Source organism: Schistocerca americana, chromosome 2, assembly GCF_021461395.2.
Source record: "Schistocerca americana isolate TAMUIC-IGC-003095 chromosome 2, iqSchAmer2.1, whole genome shotgun sequence".
Classification (NCBI taxonomy): domain Eukaryota; kingdom Metazoa; phylum Arthropoda; class Insecta; order Orthoptera; family Acrididae; genus Schistocerca; species Schistocerca americana.
Window position 1 is genome coordinate 185,593,905 of NC_060120.1, and position 11,595 is coordinate 185,605,499.

An 11,595-nucleotide genomic window follows, 5' to 3' on the forward strand; every position below is an offset into this window, starting at 1 on the left:
AAGTTTCGAGAACATACCTTCACCGAAGAATCAAGCAGTATATTGCTCCCTCCTACATATATCTCGCGAAGAGACCATGAGGATAAAATCAGAGAGATTAGAGCCTACACAGAAGCATACCGACAATCCTTCGTTCCACGAACAATACGAGACTGGAATAGAAGGGAGAACCGATAGAGGTACTCAGGATACCCTCCGCCACACACCGTCAGGTGGCTTGCGGAGTATGGATGTAGATGTAGATGTAGAAAGGTAAAAGAACGGACCCACAAAATTACAGACCAACAACCCTAACTTCTGTTTGCTCCAGAATCCTTGAAAACATTCTCCGTTCAAAAATAATAAACTTTCTTGAGGCTAAGCAGGTTATGTCCACGAATCAGCATTGTTTTAGAAAGCATCGGTCGTATGGAACTCAGCTTGCTCTCTTCTCACATGATGTATCAATAACTATGGATGAAGGGCAACAGGCAGATTCCATATTTCTAGATTTCCGGAAAGCATTTGACATGGTGCCCCATTGCAGGCTGTCAACGAAGATATGAGCATATGAAATAAGTTCACAGATATGTGAGTGGCCTGAAGACTTCTTAAATGGTAGCACCCAGAATGTTGTGCTCGACGGAGACGAAGGTATCATCAAGAGTGTCCCAGGGAAGTGTTCTCTATGTTCATAAATGATTTGGCGGACAGGGTGGGCAGCAATCTGCGGTTGTTTGCTGATATTGCCTCGGTGCCCGGTATGGTGTCGAAGTTAAGTGACTGTAGGAAGATACAAGACGACTTAGACAAAATTATCAGTTGGTATGATGAGTGGCAGCTAGCCCTAAATGGGGAAAAATGTAAGTTGATGCGGATGAGTAGGAAAAACAAACCTGTAACGTTCGGATACAGTATTACTAGTGTACAGCTTGACACAGTCAAGTCATTTAAATATCTGGGCGTCAAGATGCAAAGCGATATGGTGTGGACCGAGCATTTGAAAACTGTGGTAGGGAAGACAAATGGTGGACTTCGGTATATTGGGAGAACTTCAGGAAAGAGCGGTTCACCTGTAAAGGAGACCGCATAGAGGACTCTGATGCGATCTATTCGTGAGTACTGCTCGAGTATTTGGGATCCGTACCTGGTCGGATTGAAGGAAGAGATGGAAGCGATCCAGAGGAAGGCTGCTAGATTTGTTACCGGTAGGTTGGAACAAGACTTAAGAGTTACGGATATACTTCGATATCTCAATTGGGAATACCCTGTAGGGCCCTTCTGCGTTCTTTTCGGGAAACACTATCGACAAAATTTAGGGAACCGGCATTTGAAGCTGACTGCCGAACGATTCTGCTCCCACCAACTGCCATTGCGCATAAGGACCATGAAGATAAGATACGAGAAATTAGGGCTCATACGGAGGCATACAGACAATTATTTTTGCCTCACTTTATTTGCGAGTGGAACAGGAGGGGTAATGACAAGCAGTGGTATAGAGCACCCTCGTTCACGCACTGTATAGTCGCTTGCGGAATATCTATGTGTATTTGGATGTAGATGTAGAAGAAGGGCCTGCTAGCCATGGTCCTTTTTCTTGAAATGAAATACAATAAATTTTATTTACCATTATGTCAATGACATCAGTGCTGTATTCTTTGTTACTGCTCAGATATATGTGAGTCGACCCAGTGCACAGTAAGCGATACTTTGGAATAGAAACACGTTGCACACATCTCTACGTAAATTATCATTTTTATATCTTTTAATTTCTAAACTTAGATCATTTTTATGTGAATCTGCCATTGCTGCTTCCTGTTAGCTTAATTTAAATGATACTTTATCCGCAGACTGGCCCGTAACCTCATTTATAATTTAATAAACAGATTCATACAGCCAGTCAAGTCAAATCCTTAATTCTCAATGAAAACTGCATACAGTATTCATTACTCCCAATGACTACATTGCTAATTATTTCTATATCTTCTTCCCTCTATGACACGGCGAGTGAGTATTGTTATTTCAGCAGCCTTGGGGGCTTTTAGCTGACGTGCAAAAGGGAAGTTAACTTAGGGGAACATGGGTGTTATAAAGCTGTTTGGTGCTGAAATCCATTTTCTGTGCAGTTAAAGAGAAGGAAGTGAGCCACATCTGCACAGCAGGAACGTCGACGAGTGCATGTGGTATGCCACAAAAACTACAATTTGCAAGAAGCAGAAAGGAATCCTTCTTAGCTAAGATAAGAATCTGAAGGCGGGTGAAAAGACAATCCTTCATAGTGTGGGAGCATCCGTTAAGCCCTAGTGTGGCCTGATGGAATGCTTGTTCAGATTCTGGCAAGGGATTGTCTGGATGGCTAATGGTAATTATTGTGGTAGAAGGGATAGTTACTGTGCATGCATGTGTGCAGAGCTTTTGTTTGGGCATGACTAAAAATCTGTAATGGAGTGGAAGATATTTTCTGTCTTCTTCCCTGTATTCACCTCATTGATGAACCATGACAAAATCGCCTAGAATAGGAAATTGTTGAACTCGTTTATATAAGCATCATTGGTCGAAGCCCACAAAGTTCACTGCAGTTAGCTGCCGGGATTCTGATGCTAGCAGAACCACATAAGTTAGGATTAGGATGCCGTCCAGAATGCTCTTCGCCTTGGGCAGCTGTAGATGATACTTGCAGGGACAGATGTCTCAAACTCAAGGAGGAATGAATGCTGAACTTAAGAGTTTTCAGGCAGTACTGCGTCTGACTTCTCCTTTACACGGCTTAAGAGCGGCATGCATGCGCTGCTGCATCGACACTAGGTGAATATGATATTAGTTAACTGGCATCAGGGTTTCTTTTTACAGAACTAATTTTCACAGCCAGCTAGTTGCACTTATCATTTGGTTGAATTGGTGGAAGTACTGGTGCTCGTTCATGCTCTTCTGAAACCTTTCTCTAAATACTAACTTTTTCTGCAATGATTGGCTGTATTCTTGACATAGTTTCATCTTGTGCTTTTACGTATACCCCACCCGCGCCAAGGCTATAGTACGTATTTGCAACCCCTTGTCCACTTATTAAATGTTTAGCTTCTTGATTCATTGGGTAAATCATGTTTTTGAGGTGTTTTAGCAATAAATCAGTTTTTAATAGAGACCACATATTTCCTTTCGTATTTTGATGATTCCCTTTACTGATGTGTCCGTGCGAGGTGTGGTAACGATACTTTAATGCTTAATTGGGCCTCCGCTAGCAACGTTCACTTAATAAGGCGCTATCCATTGCGAGACCTTGTTTCTTTTAAATTTGCGTGATTTTATGAGGAGCTTCCCATCCCTGTAGGTCACTGGGGACCGGATCTGTAGCGACATAGGAGTGTGCTAAGCTGCAACCTCACACTTACATTTCTATTTTTCGCTCTTTCAGCGTTACCCATTCCAATATTGTAATTATAAATTACACATACAAACCTTACTCGTGAGTCAGTAGACCTATTACCAAAAACTGTATCAAAATCCCTACGGAAGTTTCTGAGATTAAACTTCACGTTCACGGTTAGTAATATCTACACATACACATACACACATTGAAATAGGTAACGTAAGAGCCTTAATATTTTGTAAACTGTTCTAGGTATGGAAATGAAGTTTCTGGCAAATTATAGTAGCGTTTGTTAAAGTTTGTACTCTTTGCTCCGCTAAAGGCATAAACCTGGGATCGGCCCATCACCGGAAACAGTGTGCTGTCGAAGAAAGGTAGCGTCTAGCAGCTTGCCTTGGCGTTTACCTAGTTGTAATTGTGAAGTTTCGGAGCGCAACTTAAAAAGTCCTATCACTGACTTCTATTGAAAAAGAACATGGTTCTTTCAATATCACGGTAGGTGAAAAAATGCAACAAATTGACTATAACTTCTAAGGAAACGTTATCTGCATGTCTAGAATATTTTAAGAAATATTTGGGGTGTCCGAATTATGTAGGTTTTCTGTCAGACAACCTGGCAAGTTAAGCTCACCGAACAAAATATTCTTCATCCCATTAAAAGATCAAACTGGATGTACTGAAGTGCTGTTGGTAGTGCAGAACTGGCACGAGGCAGTCTTGTGAGCCTCCACCATGGACGTGAGTAATGGCAGTGAGGGGGTGTTTAAGTTTCAGTCGGCTGTAATAGCGATAGCGCAGTAATTGGGTCGACGTAGAGACGTGACTGAATGGTAGATAGAAGCTATCGTGTTTCGACGTTTCTATGAACACGCTATGAATGGCGTACCAGATTTGTTGGTGTATCTACGACGGTTGTCCAACATATCTACATGGCATGGTGTACCACCTGCAGCCATGTAACTAGGTGTGGGGACGGTAGTCATAAAAAGATCCCAACTGACATGAATTGGAAACGAGTGTTATGCCTTTCAATGACAGTCGATTTCAAAGCTAGAGAAAATTCTGCCATCAGTGAATGCAGGCCACCATTAACCAGTTTTTGAGCGAACAATGCAAAAGGAACGGTATGCTGTAAACAAGTTTGTTCTTTCTAAAGAAAGCTATTGTCACTGACACAAGAATCTACTGTCGGTTTCCAATGATACTCAACGAGACTTTAAATATGCTAAACTAATCAATATTTTTAACAATTATGAAAAGGAGAGATTGCTACTGACCGTAAAGATGATGCGTTTACTCGCCGACAGGCACGATGAAAAGACTGCTGCGCATTAAGCTTTCGGCCAAAGCCTTCTTCAGAAAAGAAAGGAAGAGACACAGGCTGTCACACAGGCAGGCAGAGTTCACGCACACATGAGCACTATCTTCAGCAGCTGTTGCCGCACTCCAGTAGCTGTATCTTCCACAAGGAGCAGAGGTGGTGCTGGGAGGTGTGTTTTTGCAGTACCAGGTTTGTGAGGGACAGGGACTGTAGTAATATAAAAAGATGAAGCTCATTGCGAAAGGAGCAGTGGGAGCCAGAGAAAGGAATTTTTATGCTTAGGTCATTGAGAGGATTCCATTGTTGAGGCAGCATTTAACATTTTAACCCGTCAGTACACGCAGGTGGTCTGTCAGACCAAGGAGAATATTTTCACATTAATTCAATGTCTGAAATTTGTTTCAAAGAAGCTATCTTCTCAGTACCTTTAAGTGAGTGTAATAGGAGTCGTTTGGTATGGTGTATCTGGTATTTAAACAATAGCACTTCCGGTTAGCTCACAACAAAGAGGTTTAAGGTCTCACAGGCCAGCCGCGTGTACTGATGTCAGTTCATTGTTAGCTCCACCAAGGTTATTCACGCGCGCACATATTTGCGGTTACTGGTAGAACAGATTTTTTCGTGCTTTGTACCTTATTTTAGTGTGTTGTAAGTGTTGTAACTGCATCGTGGTTTGTTCTTACGAGGCACAGGAGGCGAGAATTAGGAACTTGATTGAAGAAGTAATGGCTGAAAGTGACGCTGGTGATTCTGAAGATGGAGAAATCGACTTTGAAGAAATCCAGGACCCAGAAGGGAAAAGTGATTCCGGCACCGAACAAAAAACGTCGAGTGATGAATCAGAAGATAGTGATTGTGGTGCTGACAGTGACGTGTTTGTCGGTAAAGACGGAACAGTATGGAACTCACGTGTTCCGCCAAAGAACTCCCGCACACGTCATAACATCATAATTCATTTACCAGGTGTGAAAGGTGCTGCGAAAAGTGCTACAAATCATGTACAGTGCTGGGAACTGTTTTTTGATGAAAACATTATACACATACTCGTTCACTGCAGTAATAGGTACATTCAAAGTATCCAGGGAAACTTTTCAAGGGAAAGAGATGCACAACAGACTAATAAAGCTGAAATAAAGGCCTTATTGGGATTATTGTAGTACGCTGGTGTAATGCGTGCCCAACGACTAAGTCTACAAGATTTGTGGTGAACAGATGGCACAGGAGTTGAAATATTTCATCTCACAATGGGCATAAACAGATTTCGTTTTCTCCTTCGATGCGTCAGACTCGACGATAGACAAACGAGAATGGAAAGGGAGAAAACAGATCACATAGCGGTGATAAGACAGGTGTTCAGTCTAATTGTTGAATACTTTCAGAAGGCTTATACCGTTTCTGAATACGTGACAGTTAATGAAAAACTAGAAGCATTCCGTGGAAGATGCAGATACCGACAGTAATGTCAAATAAGCCAAACAAGTATGGAGTAAAGATTTTTGCAGCAATGGATGCCAGAATGTTTTACTCATTCAACATGGAGGTGCATGTTGGGCAATAGCCTGTAGGCCCTTACAGACAGGACAAGAGACCAGTTGAACTTGTTCAGAGACTTTGCCAACCTATCCTGAATACAGGCCGCAATATAACTTGCGACAATTATTTTACAAGTTACGAGCTTGCAAACACATTGCTTAGGAAGAAGACGACCATCGTTGGTACGCTGAGGAAGAACAAGAGACAAGTCCCAAGGGGATTTATTAACACTAAAAACCGACAGGAAAAGTCATCTATGTTTGGGTTTCAGAAAAATTGCACCTTAGTCTCTTATGTGCCGAAACGAAAGAGAGTGGTATAACTACTGTCAACGATGCACCACGATGGAAATACTGACGAAAATACAGGGAATGACAAAAAACCAGAAATTATGACTTTCTATAACCTTACCAAGGGTGGAGTTGACGTTCTAGGTGGAATGAGTGCAACATCTAATGTAGCTAGAAACACAAGACGATGGCCGATGGTTGTTTTTTATAGCCTTATGAACATAGCTGCGATAAATGCTGCTATTATTTTCAACTCAAATCAGAAAGAACAACTGAGTAGAAGACAGTTTTTGAGGCAGCTTTCTTTTTCGCTTCTGCACGATCATCTTCAGCAAAGAGTAATGTCAAAAATATTGCCATGGAAGATAACAGAGAGAACTGGAGAGCTTTGCAGTGTGAAAATTTCTGAAGTGGAATCAAATGCGACTTCACACGGACGATGTGTGGACTGCAGAAGCAAAAACAGAAAAACAAGATATATTTGTAAGAACTGCAAGAAATACATTTGCCTTGAACATTCTTTTACTGTGTGCCAAGACAGTATCGACAAAATATCTGATTGAATACATGCATTATTTTGATAACAGCTAAGTTTTATCTATCTCCATTTGTGTAAATATTTTTGACCAAAATATTAAATTTATCCCTTAAATATATTTACTAAACTGCTTTTTAATGATATTACTTTATTTAATAACGCTTCCCTCCATAATATACATCTAAATGCAAATTCAGAAAGACAGAAACTGCAAGGGTCTGTGAGACCAGCTCCGTGTACTGCCATCCTGTTGCCAGGTACGTGCACCGCCGGGTTAAAGAACAAGACGTCGGACTGACTGGGTTTTAACAGGGGAACGGAATACTTTTCCGAAGTAGTGCAGGAAGATGGAGCTGGGGTAAATTGTGAAAGGAATGACGTTGAAGAAAGAGGAAATGACGTAGGAAATGGGCATAAGAAGGCGTTAGGTGGTTGTGAGGGAAGTTGGATAACAGAAAAACAGACGCAAAAATACATACAGAATCTTAAAAATACGTATAAATTAAGAATACACACTAATGTGTAAAAATACGTTGAAATACAAAAAATACGCACAAATACGGACCGGTACTTGTATTAGGTCAAAATACGCCCAAAAAATACGTGAAAAACATGGGAAAAAGGACGGAACGGATGAGTTCCCGTGTTGGATAAGGGAGGAGAGAGCGGGGAAAACCGCTATAGCCAGGAGCTCTAGCCATAGCAGTTGTTATTCTTAACGTCCTGTATTGTTATTAACATTATTAATGCCAATAATTATTATTATTCACTTCTATTATGTGTGTCGGCAATTGTAATTGTTCTCATAATCATTTTTCAGAATTAAGTAAAGGGACCAGAAGTACACATAGATACTGAGAATGTTTTGTAACATTTTTTTAGTAAGTGTTGATGTTGGTCCGAAACAGACGGCCTTAAGGCCTAATCTGGTCTGGCTAAATAAACAAATTACACTCATGCTCACAAATTAAGGATAACTGCAGAATGTGGTGCCACACAACGTGGCACTACACAAAACTGCCGCTAATAGCATAGGCACATAGGAAACACACACGACATAGATCTGTATGTCCACGGTATTGGCGATAAGTTGAGAAAACCGTCCCGAAACACATGTGCTACAAAACGCCCCTGTTTCCCGCGCATGCACCCCGACATCAATTTGGGATATGATCACCATGCAGACGTACACAAGCCGCACAATGGGTTGGCATACTCTGGATTAGGTGGTCGAGCAGCTGCTGGGGTATAGCCTCCCATTCTTGCACCAGTGCCTGTCGGAGCTCCTGAAGTGCCCTAGGGGTGTGAAGACGTGCAGCGATACGTCGACCGAGAGCAAACCAGACGTGCTTGATGCGGTTTAGGTCTGGAGAACAGGCAGGCCACTCCGTTCACCTGATATCTTCTGTTTCAAGGTACTCCCCCACGATGCCTGCTCGGTGGGGCTGTGCGTTATCATCTATCAGGAGGAAGGTGGGACCCACTACACCCCTGAAAAGGCGAACATACTGGTGCAAAATGACGTCACGATACATCTGACCTGTTACATTTCCTCTGTCACAGACATGCAGGAGTGTAAGTGCACCAATCATAATCCCACCCCACACCATCAAACCACGACCTCCATACAGGTCCCTTTCAAGGACATTATGAGGTTGGTATCTGGTTCCTGGTCCACGCCAGATGAAAACCCGGTGAGAATCACTTTTCACTATATATGACGGTAGTATCTGTTCCCGAAAGAACAGTTACCGTTGATGACCATGCAGTTTTGCTAGAATGAAACGATAATTAAATGGACACCCTAACTGCAACCAGGCGTTGATATACTTCATTGGGTACATGTTGAAAATGTGTGCCCTGACCGGGACTCGAACCCGGGATCTCCTGCTTACGTGGCAGACGCTCTATCCATCGGAGCCACCGAGGGCACAGAGAATAGTGTGCCTGCAGGGACTTATCCCTTGCACGCGCCCCGTGAGATGCACATTCCCAACAAGTCCACACCACTACATTCGTAGTGCGCCTAATAGATATTTACCCAACATACTCATTACTCGTGGCAGATTAATCTACCAAGTCCCGTACGAGTTCGGGCATAGCATGTGCATACGCGCAAGAACGTCAATGGCTGGGAAGCCATATTTTAACTATATGTGACTCTAGTATCTGTTCCCGAAACGGTAACTGTTCTTTCGGGAACTTGTCCGTGAAGATAACCTGGGACAACTGTTCCAGTGACCATGTACCGTGTTGTTGACACCAGGTTTTACGGACTCTCCTGTGACCAGGGGTCAGTAGAATGCACCTTGCAGGTCTCCGGGCGAATAAACCATGTCTGTTCAGTCGTCTGTAGACTGTGGCTGAAGACAACTGTTCCAGTGGCTGCGGTAAGGTCCCGAGCAAAGCTACCTGCAGTACTCCGTGGCCGTCTGCGGGCACTGATGGTGAGATATCGGTCTTCTTGTGGTGTTGTACACTGTGGACGTCCTGTACTGTAAGGCCTGGGCACGTTTCCTGTCTGATAGAATCGTTGCCATAATCTTGAGATCACACTTTGTGTCACACAGAGGGCCCGTGCTACGACCTGCTGTGTTTTACCACCCTCCAGCCGCCCTAGTATTCTAACCCTCATAACGTCATCAATATGTGTTCTTTGAGTCGTTTTCAACATTAGCACGTCTGAGAACGTCTTCGCACTTACTCGCTGCACCGTTCTCTGACATGCACCAACACACCTATGCGTATGTGGACTGCTGCCAGCGCCACCGTGCGACGACCTCAGGTCTAATACACCACATGGTCGTACCCCGACGTGATTTAAACCCGCAAACAGCCCACCAGAGCGTTGTTTCACCATGTTGTTGTTGTTGTTGTTGTGATCTTCAGTCCTGAGACTGGTTTGATGCTGTTCTCCATGCTAGTCTATCCTCTCCAAGCTTCTTCATCTCCCAGTACCTACTGCAACGTACATCCTTCTGAATCTGTTTAGTGTATTCATCTCTTGGTCTCCCTCTACGGTTTTTACACTCCACGCTGCCCTCCAATACTAAATTGGTGATCCCTTGATGCCTCAGAACATGTCCTACCAACCGATCCCTTCTTCTATTCAAGTTGTGCCACAAACTTCTCTTCTCCCCAATCCTATTTAGTATCTCCTCATTAGTTATATGATGTACCCATCTAATCTTCAGCATTCTTCTGTAGCACCACATTTCGAAATCTTCTATTCTCTTCTTGTCCAAACTAGTTATCGTCCATGTTTCACTTCCATACATGGCTACGATCCATACAAATACTTTCAGAAACGACTTTCTGACCCTTAAATCTATACTCGATGATAACAAATTTATCTTCTTCAGAAACGCTTTCCTTGCCATTGCCAGTCTACATTTTATATCCTCTCTACTTCGACCATCATCAGTTATTTTGCTCCCCAAATAGCAAAATTCCTTTACTACGTTAAGTGTCTCATTTTCTAATCAAATTCCCTCAGCAACACCTGACTTAATTCGACTACATTCCATTATCCTCGTTTCGCTTTTGTTGATGTTTATCTTATATCCTCCTTTCAAGACAGTATCCATTCCGTTCAACTGCTCTTCCAGGTCCTTTGCTGTTTCTGACAGAATTACAATGTCATCGGCGAACCTCAAAGATTTTGTTTCTTCTCCATGGATTTTAATACCTACTGCGAATTTTTATTTTGTTTCCTTCACTGCTTGCTCAATATACAGATTGAATAACATCGGGGATAAGCTACAACCCTGTCTCACTCCCTTCCCAACCACTGCTTCCTTTTCATCCCCCTCGACTCTTATAACTGCCATCTGATTTCTGTACAAATTGTAATTAGCTTTTCGCTCCCTGTATTTTACCGCTGCCACCTTCAGAATTTGAAATAGAGTATTCCAGTCAACATTGTCAAAAGCTTTCTCTAAGTCTACAAATGCTAGAAACGTAGGTTTGCCTTTCCTTAATCTAGCTTCTAAGATAAGTTGTAGAGTCAATATTGCCTCACGTGTTCCAATATTTCTACGGAATCCAAACTGATCTTCGCCGAGGTCGGCTTCTCCCAGTTTTTCCATTCGTCTCTAAAGAATTCGCGTTAGTATTTTCCATCCGTGACTTATTAAACTGATTGTTCGATAATTTTCACATCTGTCAACACCTGTTTTGTTTGGGATTGGAATAATTATATTCTTCTTGAAGTCTGAGGGTATTTCGCCAGTCTCATACATGTTGCTCACCAGATGGTAGAGTTTTGATAGGACTGGCTCTCCCAAGGCCGTCAGTAGTTCTAATGGAATGTTGTTTATTCTCGGGGCCTTGTTTCGACTGAGGTCTTTCAGTGCTCTTTCAAACTCTTCACGCAGTATCGTATCTCCCATTTCATCTTCATCTACCACCTCTTCCATTTCCATCGCTCCTGTATAGACCCTCTATGTAGTCCTTCCACCCTTCTGCTTTCCCTTCTTTGCTTAGAACTGAGTTTCCATCTGAGCTCTTGATATTCATACAAGTGGCTCTCTTTTCTCCGAAGGTCTCTCTAATTTTTCTGTAGGCA

At 42.6% G+C, this 11,595-nt stretch overlaps 1 non-coding gene across 1 annotated transcript; it reads right to left on the minus strand.

Moving 5' to 3' along the window:
* Positions 1-8,884: 8,884 nt before the first annotated feature.
* Positions 8,885-8,959, minus strand: Trnat-cgu. Its single transcript has one exon. It is a non-coding gene; the product is annotated as a tRNA-Thr (tRNA).
* Positions 8,960-11,595: the final 2,636 nt, after the last annotated feature.